Raw genomic sequence first — 22598 nt, 5'->3', positions numbered from 1 at the left:
ATATTTGCACATGTGGCTTCCAAGCTGCTGCCTTGCAGTTCCTGCAGTTTGCTGCTCTGCAACTCTGGCTTTGTGCTCTCCATGCAGAGCCCATCGTCAGAGCAAAGTCATTTGTGCTCCCTTTGTTTCCAACAGCTATACATTCCAGGGAGAAAAAAAGTCACTGAACACCAAACCGCTCTCTTTGGTGAAACCAGGACCTAAAATGATCACAGGTACTTGCTTTCCATGCATCTGTACTTCCTAGTGCACAGGCACAGTGCTTTGTAATGTGTACAACTTAAGACAATACAGAAGCAGGAGAGAGTGGATTTCACAGCATGGAGTCACTGTCTGGGAGCAGCTTTCTATTTTCAGGCATGATGGCTTGCATTCTGCTGAAGTTATATATTTAGTGAGTATACTTTTGTTAAGAAACACCATAAGGTGAATTCACACATGAGGATGCAAGATGTGCAATAGTCTCACAGCATTTAAAAACATGGGCTGAACTCCCCCCGCCTCACCACTTGCTCCCTGTTCTCATTTTTTTTTTGGCAGCCTTTATTTTGGACAATGCACACCCTGGGGGCACGCAGCAGAATAAATCAGTCACACATAAAGAAGAAACTATGAATATGAAACAGGCAAAATGTTCCTGATTTTGATGTATTTGGGGCTTTTTCCCTTGAGTCAATACTACAGAAATCCTTGAATGGCTTCTCCTGGTAATGAAGGCCTTAAAAAGGTGTTTGATAAAAAGACAGACCTTTATGCAGGGATTTACAGGATTTTTTAAAGCTGATGATATTGAAGAAAAAAATTTTTTTTTTGTTAATTTGTTATTTTATAGTCTCAGAGGCTCTGAAAGGCTGGTATTATGGTTTTTAAACACAGTCATAAGATAGCTTTTTCTTAACAGCCTCAAAACATGTAAATGTGTCAGATAATCACACTGTGCAATATTTAAGGCCCAGGATGACATTAGCTGAATACCCAGCCCAGTACAACTCTGTTGAGCATAATGTTGGATTAACAATGTATTGAATTAATATTTCACATAGTAAAGTTTGCTACAATCATTAATACAGTTAAAATTCTACATTTTAGTCCTGGAAGATTTTCTGCAGCTGTTTTGCAAAGGCAGACACCTTACACTTTTACTAAAGATTTTCTCAAGTCACAAACATTACACTTGTGTCTAATGTACGTATGTAAAGCAGCACTTTCATTACATTACAACACTGGATACTGGCACATTAGATAAAGACATGCCTCTCAAACTCTTTCTTTTTTTCCCACTTGTTCATAATAGCTGTATATGTATATGTAAATATGTAAATATTCTATGTGTAGCCTCTACAGCTGAGCTTATTGCACACAAGCCATTGCATCCCTTTCCTGGTGACTCCTGCTGTGTCTCAGATCTTTAAAAGATCTTTTATGGGTTTAACAAAGTTGTTGGATGAATTTTCCAGCAAGTTCTGCTTATTGGGTGTATTTCCCACTCTGGCACCTTTCCTCTGTGCAGCTCCAGGAGGGAACACATCTCAGGGTGCCAGGCAGATGACTCCAGTTTGGATAATGTCCACTCCTCCTGGGTAAGGAAACACCTGGCCCCAAGTAGAGCATTCTGGAAACTCACATCTGGTTTGTAGTAGTAAATACTGATAGCTGCCATCAAGGCTACTGAGAGGCATTTCAGACAATTCAGTATCTGCCTCCTCCCCCAGTTTAGGATGCTCCTTTCTATCCCTTGGCATTTCCCCTTCCCATTACCTTTTCCTCCAGATACAAACCTTAAGTGGCAGTAGTTGCTAAGGCTACAGGAGACTGCAGTAAATCTGAGTGTGTATATGGGGAGGGCTGGATAAAGGAAAAGGATGAGAGCAGGAAATTGCTTGTTTAGAGCCACCGGAGAGGGGAAAGAGGGGAGTGGATGCAGGGCTAGACAATGTGCAAACCTACACCTATTTTCACATGAGAACTTCAGTCTGTAACTTTTAACCCCAGTGTGTCTACATGGGCAGATGTTTGCATATCTGTTCCCATTTGCTCAGGAAACCAACACTATCAGCAGAGAAAAAAAACTGGCCTTTTTTCCTAATAGAAGCAGTCCACAGTGAAGGCACAACTGGGATTTTCATGGCATAAATTATTATTAAAATCTTAACAACTGAAACACTAATTTTAGAATAATCATTGTATTTCTGCAGCACTGTTTGAGAAAAACAAATAACAACTTTGATTCACCTCTACAAGATTTTGGGGAGCTGTATCTTTTCTGTGAAATACCAAAGAGTCTGTTGTCTCTGAAATTTGCCCGTGAGCAGTGAAGCACACCATTTTCTCTAGCCCCATATGTTTTTGTGTCTCTCTTTCCCTGGGGTACAATAACTGTGTGAGATTGTGGTGATCAGACACACAATTGTCACATATGGACCCAAATGCAGAAGTAAAACACTGCAAGATTAGAATCTCCCCAGAGAAGCAGCATAGGCAGGGTCTGGAATGCAAAGACAATGTAGGGGAGAACATCCCCCTGCCCAGAATTTTTTTCCAGACATACTGGCTATGAGTTACTAAAACAAACTAACAGGACACAAAGTCCAGAGCAGCAGCACCTTATGACTAAGATGAAAACATAAAAATATGACAAAAGATGGTCCTGATTAGCTGGGTTAAATTCTTGTTCTATCTCTGCTGAACAAAATACCAGATTAACTTCCGTATAAGAAGAGATGCCTTGTAAGATTTTGACACTCTAAACAGGTTTCCTTGGTTATTCATTACCAAAGCTTAAGGAGCTTCTCCTTTAGACTCTTCTAAAATCAAGAGGGAGAACTAGCTCACAGAATGGCCTGGAAGTATGGATGCATTTTATTTTTGTGTAGCAGGTAGTGCCTCAGTGTTAACACTGCCTCCAATGCAAACACAGCTCGGCTGCAGACAATGGCAGTGCTGGGAACTGCTCCGAGGGCACTGCCCGGCCTTTACTCCTCAGTAGTGGGTCTAGCACAGGCAGCATCTCCTGATCTGTGATGACAGGTGGGATCTGTGGGCTCTGGAGCAGCCAGGACAGGGAGAGAAGGAGCCAGGATTATGGTGAGGGACAAGTGATTGCCTCTGCAGTGGCTGGCTGGAACCACCAGGGCAGTGGCTGAACACAGGAAAAACCAAAGGGGAATGTTTCACATCCTGGGGACAGCCAAGAGCCACGCCCTGCCTCACACTGAAGCAACCAGCACATTCATTGCTCCTTGTTGACTTGTCCTTCTTCCAGGTGTTGGTGTTGGCTGGAGCAGTGTGTATTCCCTCTCCAAGGCCAGCCAGATTTACATTACTTTATTTCTGTACTAGCATCTAAGTGCTCTATGCTCTCTTCCTGGGTCATGACCTGCTAAAACAGGACTAATTTCGGGGCATATGCCTTGAAAGGGTTCTGCAGGTCGATTCACTACAGTCAGAGCAGGGTGAATGTCCTTGTCCTTCAGGCACCCTTCCTCCAGAAACAGCCTCCCACAGACAGAACCTCTGCAGAATATATATTTGTAAAGAGCCCAATAGTCCCAGCAGCCACCCTACTTTTACACAGTTTTTCGCTGGTGGGAAGAACAGGAAAGATGTAATAAGAGTCAGACTAGGATCTATAAGGGACCTCTAAACCAAACTGCACAGGACATGACTTAGTCTTTACCAAATGCAACCTGGATACAGGCATTCATTCCCCATGCTCCTCCATCACAGGGGTGTCTGCAACTAACTCCTAAACAAGGATGTAAAGACAGGAAACGGTCCCCTTTCACTACCTCTGTACATTCATTCTCACTTTCAATAGAAGAAAAGCTGCTTCAGATTCCCATTGAACTGTTTTGCATGTTTTTCAGGAGACACAATTAAGATTGGTTTCTGCTGGCACCAAAACCAGAGTATGTATGCATCAAGTGTACTAGTAACACATGGCTCTGCACTTTAAACTAGCTTCACTATTCCTTGGCAAGCATTTGTCACTGTCAGAATTGGCAATGACTCCTCAGAAGAGAGCACAGACTTCAGAACAACAGAAGCGCTGCAAATCATGACCATGTCACCAGCAGAGCAGTGGATGGGAGCCTGGACAACAGCTGTCTGCAGTCTGCACTGCTCTAGCTGGGGTCATCAGTCACTGATTTTTATGAGCAATAAAACTGACTCAAGCGTTAAGAAGAAAAAGAGGAGAGAAAACCACATGAAAAAAGCTGATCTTATGAATATGAATAAGTGACCAGCATGGAGCAGTGATATTACATTCATTGTATCAGAGAGGCATCTCCATTTACTATTTTTGGCCAGAAAACGGCTTATATTGCCATAATTTTCTATAGTTATTTTCCTTCACAGGTCTTAATAACCAGAATTAAAAAGCCAAGTTATAAAAGAACCTTTGCCATGCTGGAGCAGTAAGGCACTGAATGCTGACTGAACTGGAGCTGCTGGAGGATGTACAAAGCAGGAAAGCTGAAAAAGGAGGAAAATTTCCCTACAATAATGCTGATTTTCCAGCAGATCCTTCCTAAAGACCATTTGCCTTCTCCCCACTAGGCAGTTTCTGCCTGAAATATTCTTGAGCAGTGTTAAGCCTCACACAGATATGGTACCTGGAGAGCTCTGGATGGTAATGGGTAGGTTTCAGAAGTGCATAGTATGCCAAGCCCTTGGCATGCTGTCCTAGACAGAACAGTAAAAAGTAGACTGCTCTTTCAGGGGACTTCCTCTGGGCAAGGAGAAGTGCATTTTCACATTAAGGAGTTGAGCCACACAGATCCACAAGTCTCCAAATGCTAATCACCTGTCCAACCACAACATTCTATAGTATCACTGAGAAATAAAGACAGAAAAAAGCAGATGGAAAGAAAAAGATAGAAGGTGGACAAACCTTTGAGACATTTGTGCTGAAGAATGCACCACTAGTAAATTGTCCAGTTGAAAAACTAATCTGCAAACAAGACTAGGGATTTCTGACATGAAACGACAGTTAATTTAATATTTATGGTCTAAATTTGCCAGCTGACTACACAGCTCTCCACAAAATTAAAAATCCTCTTCTCCAATCTGCTGAGATCCCATCCTGCACCCAGGGCCCAGACACCCATATATAGACACCCATAGTATTGAACTCAGGCATTATGTGAGACACAGTGCTTTTTAGAAGGGTATTCAAATAATTAAACAGTTAAGAAATGACAACACCCCCAGATGGGCTGTCTTCATGTCCTCTCCCTTCATCAGCTGCACAACCAGAAAGCACCCAGGTGGCCAGTGCAAAAATGTACTTAGAAAGCTCTTTAATTGCAAATCAAGTGGATAAGTCTTAGTTTAACTCAGCACAAACGTTTTCCACGCTTCCTTGTCCCTTCATCCTGGTGTCCCTGGAGAACAGCGAAGGCAATGGTGAAACCTTATTTGTGATGACACTTGGCCCTGTGACACTTGGTAGCTAATTACTCTCCTGGTGACCTCTGACAGGGCCAGAGGCACCTAACCTTCCGCTCCTGCTTTAATCAATACTCACAACAGCTGCCTTGGATACACTCAGCAATTTTACAGATGACTGAATGGGTTTACTCATCAGTATTTTCTCCTGCAGGAGAACAAGCTCCTTGGTTATATGTATTACCACTCAGAACTTTAATGTCTTCAGGCAAAAACAGGGTAGACATATCTCTAGGTGGTATCTTAAAATGGTTTAAAATTCAGCACAGCTTTAAAAACCAGAGGAAATCCCGACCATATTAATTTTCTTCTCCCTGAGCCAACTATTTATGTAATGCAACACTCATAACAAAGGCTAGAAAATTACAGAGGAAAACAAAGACATGCCTTTTCCAATCAAATAATACCTCAGGCACTTCCTAAAAAATGTGTGCTTCCAATGCCCAAAACATCATGTAATATTAAAAAGGAGTCTTAAAACTTTCTCACAAAAGAAAGCTGGATTTAAGCTAGTGAAGAGCTGTTCCATAATCACAAGACCCACAGCAATCAATGAAGATTGCTTCTTACTAGAGAGGAGCTTCCAGTAGCGCCTGCAAGATTTCAAAATTTTGTACACTTGATATTATCATTTCAGGCCATGAATTCCCTTTAGGATGATGAATCTTAGGAAAAAAATGAATAAAAACAGGGTCACACAATGGGATGATAAAATGCAGGTAATTATAAATGCAACGTGTAATTCCTCTGGATTGGACACAGTGACATAAGAAAACCAAAACAGAGATGATCCAACCTCGGAGAGGACAACAGAAACAGAGAGAGCAGTCTCTCTTTGGAATATTCACATAAATGTCCCTAATTACTCCTACCTAATTACTCTCAAAACGGAAGAGCTCTGCTATTGCCTTTACAAAAAATACTCTTTTCTTCCTCCAAATGGGTCATCAGGACATTCAACTGACACATTTCAGGTATCCCAAGGCTTAGCCTGGAATCTAACACAAAAGTCTCATAAAAATTTAAGCACAGCTTGTTCCTCAGTTTTGATGTCTCTGCCCATCTTCAATCAGAGATGCCAGTTTGTTAAATGTAATGAAATACTCAGTGGGAAGCTTCATCTTTCTCAACACACGTGTCCATGTGCACCTGGACTAAAGCTGCATGGGAGAACTAGGAAGAATTCCCAACACTGCTGGACATAATTCATGTTTAGCTTATCTGGGGCCAAGATAAATATTAAAAGAATGATTATTTCCTTTCTCTCTTAATCACTGAATATTTGGAGGGTGGGCTTTTTTCATTGGCCGCTTCAACAAGAAATAGCTATTTTAAAAATTTTATGGTGTCTCTGTTAACTCTGTTTAAAACACAATTAGAAATGGCATTACACCTTTGGAAGCACAGCACAAAAGAAAAGAGCAGCTGTCACCAAGAGCAGAGGAGCAAATCATTTAGTACCTGGTAGATAATAGGAACACTGAAAATACACTGCTTAGTGCTGGTGCTCTAACAGGGCTCTGTCCATCACCTCCTCACGCTAATATAGACAGACTGGGTGGCAGCCAGCTGGTCCTTCCTCCCCACACATCTTGCTGAAAGCAAAGATTTGTAAGCCTTCCAATAATAAACCTGGATAGAAATCTTGAGGATCATTAATCTCGCTATCAATCAACCCATTTGGAGATTTGCTTCTTGCAGTTGCTGATGCTAATCAGAGCCTGAGTTGAGAGCTCTGGGGAAGGCTGGAGTGCGTGTCTGAGGAATTGCTTTAATGAGTTTCTTGCATTCAAAGGTTAACAAATGTGACAAGGAAACACAAATATCGTGGCAATACACTGCCAACCACTGAACCAGACCACTGAGAGTTACCATGCTCTGTATTGTGCTGCAGTATGAGGAATACATCCCTACCTCACTCTGGAGAGACACCCAAGTGAGACCCAGGGATCTCTCTCTCCCTGATGCCAGGGCGACACACAGGTACTGAGAGCTTGGACTGCTCCAGCACTCCTTGTCTGCTGGGCTTCCTACCTTGCACTAACAGAGCTGTGCTGCACAGTAGCATTTGCTGAAGTGGTTTCTGGTTAAATGAGGCAGCCAGCGTGGTGTGAACATCCCCACTGGGCTCCCTTTGCAGACCCACATCAATTAATGTGTCACGATGAAAAGTCCCCACATCAGCAGGACCCTTCCCGTAGCATCTGCCTTAAACTACTGCATTTCCTGGGAGAATGTTCCTACAAAATAAATAGCAACAACAACAACAACAAATCCCAAGATAATTAAACTCCAAGAACAATCTTATTAATACCAAAAAATCAGACAGCAGTTTTAAGTATTTTCTTAGGTTACAATGTAAGATGTAATCAAAAGTATGTATTCTATCACCAACTCCTGATAACTATCTCAGGGGAATATCTTCTATTACAGGGCCATCAAGACCCTACTGAATGACTCAAGAAATTACATCATCCTGTTGTGAGATGCTCTGCCCAGGGGGAGGAACCAAGCATTCCTACCTGGATATAATCTGAGATTTGGAACAGCATGAGCAGGACTACCTACTGGATTCCCAGAGGACAAGAGCTACATAACCACCACTAGATCTTCAGAGGAAAACCAGACCCTTCTGCAGGATCACCACTTCAACAGAACCACATCTGTCACTGCAGCAGGACTGCACTCACCATTTAATCAGGCTGCTACCACCACCCTGACCAACAGAGTGTCAGGTTGTGTCCTGACTCTTGAGTTTCAGACAGTGTTTTCTGCTTTTATTTTAATTTTCCTATGAAATTGTAGTTCTCACTTGGAAGCTCTGCTTTCAAACTTGTACAAGCATACACAGACATAATAAAGAAGCACAGAAAACAAAAAGAATGTATGTTTTAAACTACATTTCCACAGACCAAATAAGCCATAAGAAATATAGAAATATTATAAGCAAGTAACAGAGGTAGAATCCACTACACCATGAGGTAGAGGGGACTGGAAGCATGATCCTGACAGTGCATGAAATAAACAGAGGAAGAGTTCCCTTTTCTAAATATTTATTAAGGACATCTTCAAAATTTCAGGCCTATAATCCATTCAAAGCTTCTTGAATTTTAGTACCAAGGAAATACACATTTATTACACAAAAAGGATTCAAAGTATAAGCATATCAGAAAAGTTACCAGAATGTCTATTAGCAGGCTTCTTATTACACAGAAGAGACAAGAATTGAAAAATCATAAAGTAACAGACATAGAAGAGATGTTCTATTTAAAAAATCAACTGAAATAATTTTGAAAATTAGAAATAGAAAACTAGAAATTGGTTTCATCCTCATGACAAACTCTTTTGCACTAAGCACACACTCAGACATATAAAATATTGCTCTCCTGTTGTCTTGATCACAGTGTAGAAACAGCTACTAATCACAGGAGCAGACCATTTTGATTCAAGACAAAATTTCACTGCAGATAAGCAAAACAGAAGAAATTCAGTCAAACTGTGTTAATTATTAGAGCTCTTAACACCAGATACAGTTTAATATATTTTCTATTTATGGCCTGTTCTCTTTATTTGTACTACTTCTAAAGCTTAAACCTATCTTTTATTAAGTTCTTGATAACCTTTCAGTGTTAAATATGGGATTGGGGAAAAGAAGGAAAAAAAAAACCCACAAGAACTGCAGTTCACATCTCAGGAAAAAAGCATTTCTTAATGTATAAAGAAATGTGCCTGGATGCACGAGGAACTTGCTCAGAAGCAGACATGTAGTTAAACACAAGCTCTTGGCTCTGCAATTCCTTTTCCTGAAGCTCATGAAGGGCCATGGCTGCTCTGGCAGACAGAGTGTCCTGGAGGAACGCAGTAGATATCTGTCTGCTCCCAGGTGAGCTGTTCAGCCCTGGCACCTCTAGCAATCCACATCCATTTTCCTCCTGCTGTATTCATGCATTTCATTTCCACCTTCTGATTCACATCTTTGGTGATGCTTTGGCTGCCATCAGACTGTGAGCTTGGGAGAAGAAAAGACAGGAGCCATCACCATGGCCAGCCAGACACACCCAGGTGTGCAGCAAAGGGAGATTCCAGTGGGGACTGAGGTCCTGCTTTAGACCCACCCCAAATATTTTCATCTCTGCTCATAGCTGGGAAATGTAGTAACAAGTTCCTGCTTTATTCTAGTGCTTTAATTCAAGGACTTTTGTGAGCTAAAAATGTTGAAAATACAGACTAAACAGCAGAGTATTTTGCCACTATTTCTGGTAGTTTTGTCCCAGACATTTGGTTTCAGATCTGTGATTTCCTGTCGAGAACACACAAGTGTGAAATACTTGTTGATCCGTTTATTCATTTGCCTCCTGGCTGATCATAGCCATTTTGACAGAACGGATAAATTGACTTGCTCCTTGTTGGTTTTTTTTTGGGTTTTTTTTTTTCCCCACACGCTTCTCTATCAGCCTGGAAGCAGTGCCCCGGCTATCACTCCTACACCCTCACTTTACATTCTGCACCCTCCTTTTAGAGGCTTGCTAAGCCAATTTCACACAATACCCAGGTTGTCTGAAATGCCACAAACAAACTCTTGCTATAGCAGCTTCTGCAACTCCATCTGCCAGATGAAAACAATACATAATATTTAGAGAAATTATTTTTGAACAATTCAAATTAAATGAATACTTTACATCACTCTTTATGAGACAAGATATAGCTGACAACTGCACTTGGTTTCTTGAGGCAGGATTTAGCCATTTATCTACAACACATCTCAGCAAACCTTCTATTTTTGCAAATCACGAACAAAGAATGCAATTTGGAAAGGGAACAACTCTTGGTCATCCTCATTGAGGAAATGGCAAAGGTAACAGCTTCAAGTGATCAGGAAAAAGCCTGTAACATCAGCAGATAATTTTCAGTGCAAAGTAATTTCAGCAGGCTAACAAATGAGTCACTTTTCTCCAACAGACATGCAGCAGGACAGTGCATTAATTAATGTGTCCTTTATTGCAAAACATACTGTCTCCCTCTGGAGAGGGAGGACTGCAGCAAGGGATGCAGCATTGTCAGGAAAAAGCTGAATAATGCAAACTTGGCACTACATAGTAGCTAAATGTTGATTCATGGAAATTATGAGACATTCAAGGGGACAGGTCCCAGGCTCCAAATTACGCTCCACTCCTGTATTGCCCCTGTGTGATTAAAACAAGTTTGCATAGAATTTGCTGCTCCCTCTTCTAATTGGATTCCTGCAAAGGGCATTTTGTTGTGCCACAAGCTTGTCACTTTATATCTTGCTTTAACTCCAAAACACTCAATTAATATTAAATTCCATTTATTATAAAAGCATTTATTTCTACCCACACAATACTATCAGCAGCCATCTCATTAATATTTATTTTCCAAAATGGCCCACTGATGTTAAGATCTCAGATACAGCTAGTAACTTTAAAAGGGGAAAATACGTGAAGACAAGAAGGTCAAGAGAGAACATCAGTTGTAACAGAAAGCATTCAACCCGTATATGTTTAACTCATTCTTTGCAGAGTGCTCAGTAAATACAATAAGGTTGGAGGAGAGCAATGACAATGTTAACCCAGTCACCAGAACAAAATAAGAAGTGAGGTTGCCAATACATCTTTCTCTGGGATGGGAAGTTGCTGTATTTGGCACACCAAGGGAAAAAATTCTGGAAAGAGAATGGAAGGTGGAACGCTTATCCCCTGCCTCATTTCCCAAAAGAAGTGAGCTGCCTACTTTCCAGGTTTATAAAAGACAAACAAAACCAAACCAGGAAATTGAGAACTGTGGACAGCCTTAAACCCTGGGCTAAGGTTAAAGTCCCTTTTCCTCATAATCCTCTTCTGTACTCATCACACAGGAAATTAGCACAGCCTGTCCCAGCTTTACAGTGCAGAAGCCCCACTCACTGCCCAGGGACTGAAGGAGGAGAGGGCTGCAGACAGGTTTAAGTATTTCAAAAACGTTGATGTAAAGCTCAGAGATTCCCTTGCATGGTTTCAGCACAAAGAAGCATTGGTAAGGAAAGAGAGGATCCAAGTGCAAACTCAGACCCTACAGACAGCACTGCAAGGCACTAACACACAGATTTTTCATTGCCCCACGGGCCCAGCTGCAGCTTTGGCTATCCCAAAGGCTGGTGAAATGGGATCATTTCTCCTGTGCTCAGCAGTGCCCAGCTGTTTCTCATGCAGAAAGATCCTGAGAGTGAGATTATGCAGCCAGACACAGGGAGATGAAGCAGCTGCTGAGTATCAAATGCAATGATCTCTTCTGCTCTCTGAATAAAACTAAGCTGCAGGAACAACAGGTCTCCTTCTAGTAGTCCCCAGCTGCACCTTTAAGCTGTACAACAGGGAACTTGCTCTCTGTAGCTCTGTGGCTAACGAAACCACATACTGAACTCTCACCCTCTGCCATCACAAAGACCTCAACTAATTCCTTGCAGCATATCAGCACTGCTTTTGAAAAGGTCCAGGCTCTGCAAAAAAACAGATGGAAACTATACTTACGGGCTTTTAAAGATGTCAAGGATTTCCTCACAGAGAAGCCAATATAAATCTTTCTCCCATCATTTTTTTTATTAATTAGAGCACACACAGCAACTCCCTGTGTGGCACCACTAAGGGCTCACCCATCAGCATAAAACCTTCCAAAATTATCACCTTGGGTTTGCCACTGGGAAAACAATGCCACTGGGAAAACAATTTTATACCTAAAATTAAAGAGATGAATTGACATGGCCTGGGCAAATCAACATGCAACAGCAGACACCTAACTCCACTACTGTCTCACTGCCCCTTTTCTTCCCACAGATTCCTCCCACATTCACAACAGGGTATGGTTCAGTAAAGCAGAAAAAAGAGAAAGACAGCTGTTGTACTGCTGTCACCTTTGTGCTTTGCTTTCAGGGCTCTCTTCTTCCAGATTTTGAAGTACAAGCATATTTTGGAAGCACAGCAAAGCCAAAGCTGCAGGCTCGAGCTCTGACAGCCAAATATACTTCAGACAGTACAGAGCCCATCTAGGTCAGGTCTCCCCATCCTGATCTCCACCATCATGTTATATGGAACAGAAAATTCCTCACCACCCATTTTCTTGAAGCTGTTTGTGTGAAGATCTGAGTCAAACTATTCCCTCAAAGAACTGAACTGGCATTTTTACCATCAAGGCTGTGGAGCAACTGTGAAGTGCCCATTTCTGAAGAGCCACTGGGGACCTGGTGCCAGCTCCTTATCCACAGATGACAATCATTACCATAAGCAGAAGAAAAAGGCTTCTGCCCTCCTGACTGCAGCCAAGTGCTCCACAGGAGTTGGCTTTGCAGTGATAAATGTCACGTTTACAATGGGTTTTGCAACATGAAAGTCCATAATTTGCTTTCCAGGGACCTGTGCTTGATTATCAGGAGAGTCAGAAGCATCCACTGAAGTCTAATGAATAGAATTAACACATCATTTAAACAGGGAGTAATATGTATGCAAATGAGCAAAAGTTAAAAATAAGAGTTCAAGCCATAATTTCAGAAAACATAGACTGAATCCTTATGAAATATGGATGTTTCAATTCACCTCATATCTTTACATCTATGTTAACTGCTTTGCATGTGAACAATCGGGTGCATCAAGCCCATTTTGGTTTTTATATTTGAACTTAGACTTATAAAATGGATTATATTGAAACATGAATAATATATATGCTAATTAAAGACTGCATTTAATGATATAAATAAAGACAAAGACCAACACAGGCTAATTTCCATTTTCAAATTTCCTAATTACTATATTTTGCTTTAGAAAGCAGAAACTTTATTTCCATAGTCTCAGGAAAAAGAAGACAATCTTTTCTTTGCTCTAATTAATTTTAAAATCCTTTAATTTCTTTTATTCTTTAGGATTGATCTCCACAGAGATACAATTGCTTTGCCTAAATAGATTCAGTACTAAATAGCACCCAAGTCAAATTATGGTGATTTGTGCATGCAAATGGTGTGCTTTAATTATTAAATATTAATTTTTTTTTTAATAGTAAGGAATTACTGCTAATAAATATAAAGTTTATAAAACCCTCCACACCATAAACATGTTCAGAATAGCTATGGCAGATGTAAACCAAGTAAATGTCCTTGGTGCTTGATAAGCTGTTCATCATTCTCTCCTTCCTCTCCAGGACTCCAAAATTCCAACAAGGACACAGGACAATTGTACAGTTGTAGGGAGACAAGGTACTAGCAGAAAACATGACTTCAACTTCTGTCATGAGAAACCTTCAGAAAACCTTGCTGAAAAATAAACAGGTTGCAGGAAAAGCTCTTTTAAATGAAAAGTCTTGTTTCTACGTAAAATTGAGGAAAGTGGCAAAAACCAGTTCATTCAGATGAGTATGATGTCTGCAGTGATATCTAGGCCAGTAGAATCTTTTTTTGCTGCTGTCTAAATGTTGGTTTTGTGGATAAAGTCCAGATTCAGCCTTAATTGACTAAACCAGCATTTGCAGTTTGCTCATCTGAGCCTGCAAAGCAAATCCATTTACTCCTGATTGAAACAGCACACAGAATGCTTCAAAAGTAAGGAACTGAATGAATGGGAAGAGACTTTGGTCCATTTATGTCCCAAGCTTTTATTAAAAGGCAAAACAAAACCCCAACAAAACAAATTGAAATAATAAGGCAGGTATGAGGACTGACTCTTCCAGCTTTCACTTCATGTCTGCAATACCAGTTGCTGTTAGTGATGAACACTGAAATTTAGGGAACTTCTAAGACTCTGGAGAGTAAATGATCATCATTTTGAATGATGATGTGGGTCCTACAAAATATGAGGAATTTTACCAGCACTCACTGGAAACTTTCTGATGATGGTTAAAAATGGATGTGGGAGAGCGAATTACTGTGCAGAAATACATCCATTTAAATGAGAATTTGATCAAAAACATAAACCAATTTTGAACCTTCAGGGAATAAAACATTTGCCATTAATAAGAATAGTTTTGATTTTTTTTAACATTAACAATATTTTTACAATTCAAATTTGGCTTATTTCCACTACTTTATAAATGTCAATTTCTAGGACATTTCAAAAAGGTTTTGTTCTTTCTTGGAAAAGACAGGGTTTCCAAAACATGAAACAACCCACCAATCAAGACCCAGGCATGCCGCCTACGCCTGTTTCAGCTTACAAGTTGCAACTCAAATGGATTTTAACCTGTAAGTCAATAGAGTAAAACACATGCTGTTTATAGCAATAGAGGAACTGTTTTCTTTTAAACCAACCAACTCAGCATTCTACAATAAACTGAATGAATTCATGTACTTGCAGCATTTGTAATAGCAGCACAATGTGTTGTGCATTCCGAGGCCCTGTTTTTCCCCAAATTGCACAGGTTTTAAAAACAGAAAAATGAAGTTCATCCCTGCTTGTTATTGTTTTACTAGTTTGCTGATTCCCAGTATTTATTCAAGCAGCAAAGGTTGCCAAATTGATTTAATATTCTTAGCCTATAATTTTACACTCAGACTACATCCTGCTGTGAAATAGCTGGTGCTAATGTTAATCCAAATGCTGCCATGGGACTTAGGACAGGATAGGGCCTTTCAATAGCTATATTTTATGGTTACAAGGAGAGAGAAAAATTATAATTTATCTGGTTGCTGTGGTTAATTCACAGTTTCACAGCAGAGGTATACTGTTCCCTCAGGGTACATCTAGCTGTATTATAGGATATTTCATTCACAGTTTGTCTGAGACATTGCTCTAGCTCTGAACCTACCGATTTATGAGAGTGAGTCTACTCCAGAGATACCTGTATACACTTTTACACATACTCTTACATACTAAGAATGTTGTAGAAAAGAAATTAACTGGCAATAGATCAAATGACAATGAGTATGCAAATTGTTTCTTTGAGATGGAAAGGGGAATAGAAAAAGAGTGCATCTATTTCTTAATAGAGTCTTCTTTTCATAAAGTGATATAATTTCACAAAAGCATTAATGATTTTTTTTTCTTTTAAAATATCTCACAGCTTTAAAAGTCAAAGTTCAAAAATTTTAAAGCTGTAGTATAGGAGTTTCCTCTACAGTAACTTACAACAGACCCAGCAGATGAGTAGGAGATGCCAGTGGCATCTGGCATCCTCTACCACTGTAGTTATGAGAAAACCCATACTCCTCATGGCATGTTATTTCTGAGCACTCAAAAACCTGTTCTTAATGGAGATTAATAAGAATATTTTGATATTTAAAAAAGTATTTGTTCAAACTTATGCATTGCAAACTATTAAGCCAGTAACTGCACAGATAAAATCTTGCTCTTTTTTTTCCAGACCTCACCATTACAACAGCACTGGGGAAAGCATTTCCAGAGAAAAAAATATGTCTGCAATTAATCCATTTAATTAGTTCCACAGAGACAAAACAGCAAGATCGATTGCAGCTGTGCAGATCCCTCCTTGCCTGACCTCAGCTGCCCTTGCCCATTCTCCTTTGCTCTTTCTGCAGAAGAAAGTATTTTTGAAAATGTTGGGGAAATTCAGCTACACCTCTAAACAAAGCACTGAGGAGAGGTGTCAACAGCAGTTTTCCAACTTGCTGCCAAGTCTTTTGCATGAGCTTCACCCCCTTAGGATGGCCTGTGGGCAAAGTACAGCGTGAATGTCTCAGCTCTTATGGGACACATCATATAGCAAATTAAAAATAAAAATCATACTTTTCATGTTTGGGAGTTTTCAAGGTCACCAACATGATATTTTGAATTTTAGTCTTCCACACCCGAAGCACGTATTGTCCCACTGTGTGACTCATGATTGCATGCTTGACATTATCTTTCAAAATAAAGGTGATGCACACTGAGCTCAGTGGCCACGTCCATGAAAGTGCCTGCAGAAAGATGTTCACAACTGACCCACATGCTACAGTTTAAGAGTGACAAGGCAGGCTATGATTTACAGGGCAGTTTATCACACTGTACCATCCCTCCTCTTTCCTCACACTTCCGTGTGTGCTTCAAAGCTGGCACTGCAGAACTGTGGAGAAAGGCCTGGAAGCTCCTGTGAGGGATCACAATCCTGTGGTGCTCCTCACTGGAGCTGCTTAACCTTGTCTGAAACCTAGAAATGATGGAAATTCTATAGACCACCACTATATTGTCTCTCCTATCATGAGGCTATTTCTAATGTCCAACCAAAATTTCCCTCTTGCTGTAACTGAAGCCAAAGCCCCTCACATCCACAGCACAATGGGGGCAGAAGATCACAGATTCCTTGCACACCCCTTTCATGTACTTGAGTATTTGCTTCCTGTCTGCTAACAGCCCTGCCTGCCCCACCTGATGCAACAATCTTCCTTTTAGAAAAGGTGAATTACATAAAAAACCCCAGAGTCCTCTCTTATTTACACCTGGAGATACATCAGCCTGCTATAAAACTGTATTTGCTTTTTATTTACAGGACAGCTGAGAGGAGAACACTGATTCATGAAATTCAGACAAAGGCTGGCTGTGTGGGGCACAGGAAGGAGCTGGCTTCAAATATCTGGCAAGAAGAAATTTGATACTGCAATTACATACTCCTGAGAACCCATTTAAGATGATACAGGTTCCTCAGTCATGTGGAGTCAAATTTACAACAGCAAAGTCTATTGTAGCTGGTAGAAGTTATTCAGGAATCATTCTGTTAATACCAATGGGATGGCTCAGGTCTCAACCTGAAGCAAAGTCTAGACAGTCCTATTTCCTTGAAGTGGGGCATTCCTGGACTGGAATGTGCTTATTGATTTTGGTCCTGATGCTCTATAATTAGAATTAAAAGTACTATTTTCTGAGCTTATCAATACCCTGATCGTTCTGGAAATCACCACCAATCTGTATTTAAGCTTAGCAAATACCTGTTTCCTTTCTCAAGACAAAATATGTTGGTTTGTAAAGCAGCAGGTCACTATTGGCCTCACCAGGAAGGAAATGGGATCTTGTAGAATTCTGTTTCATGACAAAAAATTAAACATAGTGTTAATTAAAAAAGAATAAATGTAACAGGCATATAATGAGAGACCATGCCCCTTTCCACAGTCAAGCTCTTAACAGATCATCCAGCATGATTAAAAAGCAACTTTCCATCTGCAAATCTGTCTCTCTCTCTTTTTTGTCTAATGAGCCAGAGTTAGTCTGTTCAAAAGCCCAAATGGGCATCTCGGGGCCAATTCAGCAGCAGGGGGTTTGTTACTATAACAACTGACAACTCCCTTGATTTCTAAAGGCCCTCAATAGCCATTTGGGAAATGGTTATGGAACAAGAAGTTGGGGAGGGATGGTTGCAGGTGCAGATCCTGGGCTCCTCTGCCTCAGTACTTCCCACACAGAGCTGGCCCCGTGTCCCACAGCCTTGGGATCAGCTGGGCTCAGTTCCCCTGCAGGAGGAGACGATAAAACCCCTGAGCCAACACCCTGAAGTGCAGCAGCTTGCTCCAGTCTGGTCTTGGGCTGTGCCCCATGCCCCTGTGCCCAGGCTGTGTCCTGCTGGATAAAGAGCACAGATGCTGCCAGAGAAGTTTTCATATTCATTTTCCTCATAAAGAAAGAATGATGAATGCTGAAAGTATGGTACCAACAGCCAGAACAAGTAACCAGTGGCTGCCCTGAGCATCCAGCTTGAAAGTGAGGGCCTGACACCAGCAGAGAGGACGAGGTCGGGTCCCAGAGTGGGGCAGGAGAGAGCTGATCACAAGCCTGCTCCCTTTTAATGAAAATGAGCAGTATTTTGAGATACTAAACACAGAACGGCCTAAGGTTCAGTACCTTTACCTCTGGCACTGGCAAAATCACACACGACCTGGATCTTCTGCAATAAAAGCTGAAGTGCTTTTCCTGCATTGCCTGGATTGAGAGCAGATCAGAGGACTCCAAATCAGGCTAGGCTGCATCCCATTTACCAGGCAGTGATCTGCCCTATCCCATCTCTCATCATATGAGACTAAATGTGGCAGGAAAACAAAGGCATGCCTAGTTCAGTATGAGCAAGGCACAGCTGGGCACTAAAAAACGATATGGAAGCTGCAAGAAGTTTCAGGTATGGCACTCACCTCCGTGTTTTCACTTGTCTCCCTGGGGAGTTGCCTGTTTCCAGGGAGAACAGAAGTCTCTTGTCCTTGTCAGCTCTCCTCAGTGGTGACACAAGCTCTGGGGCACTGCCATCCCAAGATGAGCACAAGCACCTGGACGTGGTCCTCAGGCATCGCTAAGGACCATGTTGGAACGAGCATCCCCATCCATCCTTCTCATCCCTGCCCTGTGCTGCTCCCTCAGTTATGCTGGTACAGCTCTGTCCTGTTACTACATGAACCAGACTAGGAGCTAATCTGGTTTAAATCAGGACATGAAAAACTCCTCTCATTTTTTTGTTAAAGTTTTTTTTTTTTTTTTTAAACATGGATTATTTTGCAATCCATCTCCTCACATGGTTGTACAAACATTTGCAATGGGATCACAGAGGGCAGAACAAGGGCAGGAACAGAGGACCCTGCCTGAACTGCTGCTGCTGAAATAAATACTCATGCAACTGCATCTGAGGCATTCTTAAAATTAACACCCAGGGTCTCAGAAAGTGTTACCACTCAACCTCCTCCATGGGTGAGAAAATGAGAAGAATCACAAACATTTTAGAGTAAGCTGAAAGAAGCTTTTATCATTGTAAGCAAACAATTTTACAATGGTCTGTAAATTTGCAATGCTCCTTTTCCAATCAGTACAGTAGATGAACAACACTTTGTATACTCATAAAATAAAACCTAGAGATAGGTTCAAATAACAATTTCAGCACTTTTTACAACCTGGTACAGGCAGAAATTGTTGGGGTTTTTTTTCTCTCAATTAAGTTTTAACGCTCTCTTGGCTAAGCAGCTGTGCAGGCTCCCCAGAATTTAACACCAAAAGGTAATTTTCTGAGGCACAGTTATTAGACATGGTAAATATGAGGGTTCTTTATGTTGCAGCTTTTGTTGCTATATTATAAGTTGATATACAAATACAGCTGACCATCCTTTTTCAGTGCTGTTCCACCAGTGTCAGAACTCCGATGCTGAAATATTGAACACCTGAGCTTGCTCCCAGTGAGATCTTTGCCACTGAGTTCAACAACAGTACTCTCAACCCCTAAGTGACTTGGCCTGAGGTCCCACAGAAATCAATGACCAAGTCAGAAAAAAGAACACATCTGCTGGTGCTCAGTGTAATTTCTCCTGCACAGAAAGACACTGCCAGAGAAGTACAAGGCTCTGTCACAGGACTTGTCCTAATGATTCTGTTCAATTTGACAGGATGCTTAACAAAAACCTAAGAAAACTCTCTCCATCTACGAAATTCTATAGGATTTTGCCTAAGGAAAATTAAAGACATTTTTTTCCCAAGCTGTCTCATATACACACACAGCTATAAAACAAGCAACACAAGCTTGCTTGCTCTTTGAAAGGCAGCAGCTGCATTGTTCCAAAAATCCCCCCTGAAAGTAAACATATTAGCACTGTATAAACAGCTTGATTTAATAGGAAATGCAGTACAATATTCCTATTTTGTCTTTGGGATCATGATATTGATGGTGGCAATAATTCAAGGTGAATTATAGTATCTGTTCAAAAGAAAGAAAAAGAAAACTCTCCAGCTACAGTCGTGAATGAATTTCTTCCTCTTAGCTGAAAATGAGAAATGGCTATAATTTAGTTCCCATTTAAAATTTGCTGTTGGCTAAACTCTAAAATCTTAATTGCTTCTTAATATTCTCTGCTTATTTTTTCCCTTTGAAATGACAGCCTATAGGACTGTAGTGTTTAGATTAAAAATCAGAATGAAAAACAAACAGTGGAAGGTTACCACACTCTTCTAAAATATGTTATTTCCCCCCAAATGACAGAAATTACTGTGTATAAAAATATTTCAGTTGATTTCCTGACTCTAGTCACCCTCCTGCACCTGTGTGAAGATGAAAGTGACACTGACCCTGGGTTTACTCCTAAGTGTCAATACTCAGGACTAGTTCAGTTTGCTACAGAATATAGTTGAAGTTCTAGAAAAGACATGTTTCAAGCCATATTACAGCTCAGCATACTATAGGAACTCATCTTGCTGCAAAAAAGCTGAAGTCACACTCAATCCCTAAATAGTTTGGAGGTCACTACCAAACACACTCTGCAGTTCTCGGAGCTTGTAGCAAAGGCTGTGAGAGTAACAGTGGCAAAGACTGCAGACAATCCAAGTCAGATTTTAAACTGACCTTGAAGATCTGCAGATGGATCTCATGATACTGAGTCTGGGTATAAAATCACAGATGCAAAACAAATGCCCAGAAATGCAAAAATAATGTGTTTGGGAAACAGCACCTCACGACGCCCACGTTTTAATGGGCTCTAGACGAGCTAGCAGTGCTCCAGTGAAGGTCCTAAAATCTCAGTGTACAGTTTTCAGAAATACTCAGTTATTGTCCCTACAGCACATAATTTCAGGAACCAGCATGAAAGGAAAGCAAGCAGAAAAAGAAGTACCATTGTGCCACTGCAGAAGTGAATGGTGAATCCATATGGTGAGTAATACAAGGATCTGGTCTCCTCACCTTTTCTGTCTGCTAAGACTCAAATTCTCAACTTGATGCTAAAAGAAATCAATTTAAGCACTAGAGGTCTTGGGAGCAACAGTCCCCTTCATCATGCCCATGACAGCTCAAGGATCAGCCAGGCCAGCTTTTGCTCAAGAGGAATCAAAGATACACAGAAGCAAACTGAAACTACGGTATCATTGTCCCTCCTGCCTGGGGAGCCCAACTACCAACAGGTCCCAGCGGATGTCATGGCTCCTGGTCACCCTGTGATTGTGCTCTCCCCCTTTTTCTGGGATAAAAGGCAGCACAATTTTTGCAGCTTCATTATACTGACCTAGTTTATCTTCCACTCTACCAACTTAAAATCACACAGGTCTCTTTGTGCAGCAGCGCCATTTAAAGTACTAAATCCAGGAAACTTTAGTAGAAAGGTAATTCAGAGCTCTGCTTGCCTGCAAGTTCCCATCCCTTTTTGTTATTGAGATGGCCACCACACGAAAAAGATGGAAGTGACCCTTTCTCTTCAACATTAGTCATATTCTTTCACCATTTGTCCAGGATCCACATGAAAAAGGAACTGAGAACAGCAAATTACCTCTGCAAATAAGGGAGCACAGATCATTTCCAAATATATTCAGTTACAAGGAGTCTCTAAAACACAGCATGGAAGCTCAACAGATGGAAAAAGGAAAATTATCAAACAATGACAGTCTCCTTTTCCAAATAAAGGGGACAGAAAATGAAGCTTCCTTACAGCAAGTCTTCTTCATGAAACTTATTTCTTTGCTGTATCACAGAATGAGCCACAAAGAGACCAAACAAAGTTAATGCTTTGCCAAACCTTCCCAAGCAACTTCTCTAATTCCTTATTTTGGTCCCTGGATAATAGGGCACTGATGAGATGGAAACAAGCAGAAGGCTTCTCTCTGCTTCATTGTTCTGCTTATGTCACCTCCGGTCTCAAATCATCTAAATCCACGAATGCTCAGAAATGCAAAGGCAAAAATAAAATTTGTTTTATCCTCACAATGCATTGCCAAGGGCAACTATGTTTCTTCTGCTTCCTCTAGTTCTCTGGGTTTTGATTTCTAATGTTTTTTCTAACACCAAAACAAACTACTGCCGTGCAAGGAAAGACCCCTTGGTCCAGCACGCATGTCTCCTTGAGGGTTATCCTTTCATCACAAGCGTTTCTCTGCTGTGCATTTCAATACCATGTTTCCTTTTCTGAAATATGTGTCTCAAACTTGTTTTCATGCCATTTGCTTTGATGGTGTTATTCAGCAAATTATTCCATATGTTGCCCATTACATCTTAAGCTAAGTATTTTTTCCTAAAAATCCAAATTGCTGCTCCTTTCAAACTTCTGAATTAGAGTCCACAGTCAGTATTTAAGACAGCTGAATAGTTAACCAACAAAGCTGTTCTAGCACCCAGAAAACTGTCTAATGCATCTATCACCATAACTACTAATAAAATAAAAGAACACAGGACCACATTAAAAACACCACCTGAAATGTGTTTCAAATCCTAATCAGTTTCCACTGATATGGAAACAG

The 22598-nt window shown here is 40.8% G+C and overlaps 1 protein-coding gene and 1 long non-coding RNA gene across 2 annotated transcripts in view; both read right to left on the bottom strand.

Moving 5' to 3' along the window:
- PTPRG (protein tyrosine phosphatase receptor type G) overlaps positions 1-22598 on the bottom strand; it is a gene marked incomplete at its 5' end in the record, with an annotated part of 303590 nt that overhangs the window by 43624 nt on the left and 237368 nt on the right. The window lies entirely within an intron of this gene.
- On the bottom strand, positions 13224-22590 carry LOC107210270. Its single transcript, XR_001523895.3, has 3 exons — positions 18536-22590; positions 17345-17435; positions 13224-13744 (listed from the first exon to the last, which is right to left on the bottom strand). It is a non-coding gene; the product is annotated as an uncharacterized LOC107210270 (long non-coding RNA).

Source organism: Parus major, chromosome 12 (assembly GCF_001522545.3).
Source record: "Parus major isolate Abel chromosome 12, Parus_major1.1, whole genome shotgun sequence".
In the NCBI taxonomy this organism is placed as follows: Eukaryota; Metazoa; Chordata; class Aves; order Passeriformes; family Paridae; genus Parus; species Parus major.
This window is presented reverse-complemented; position numbering and strand designations above follow the sequence as displayed.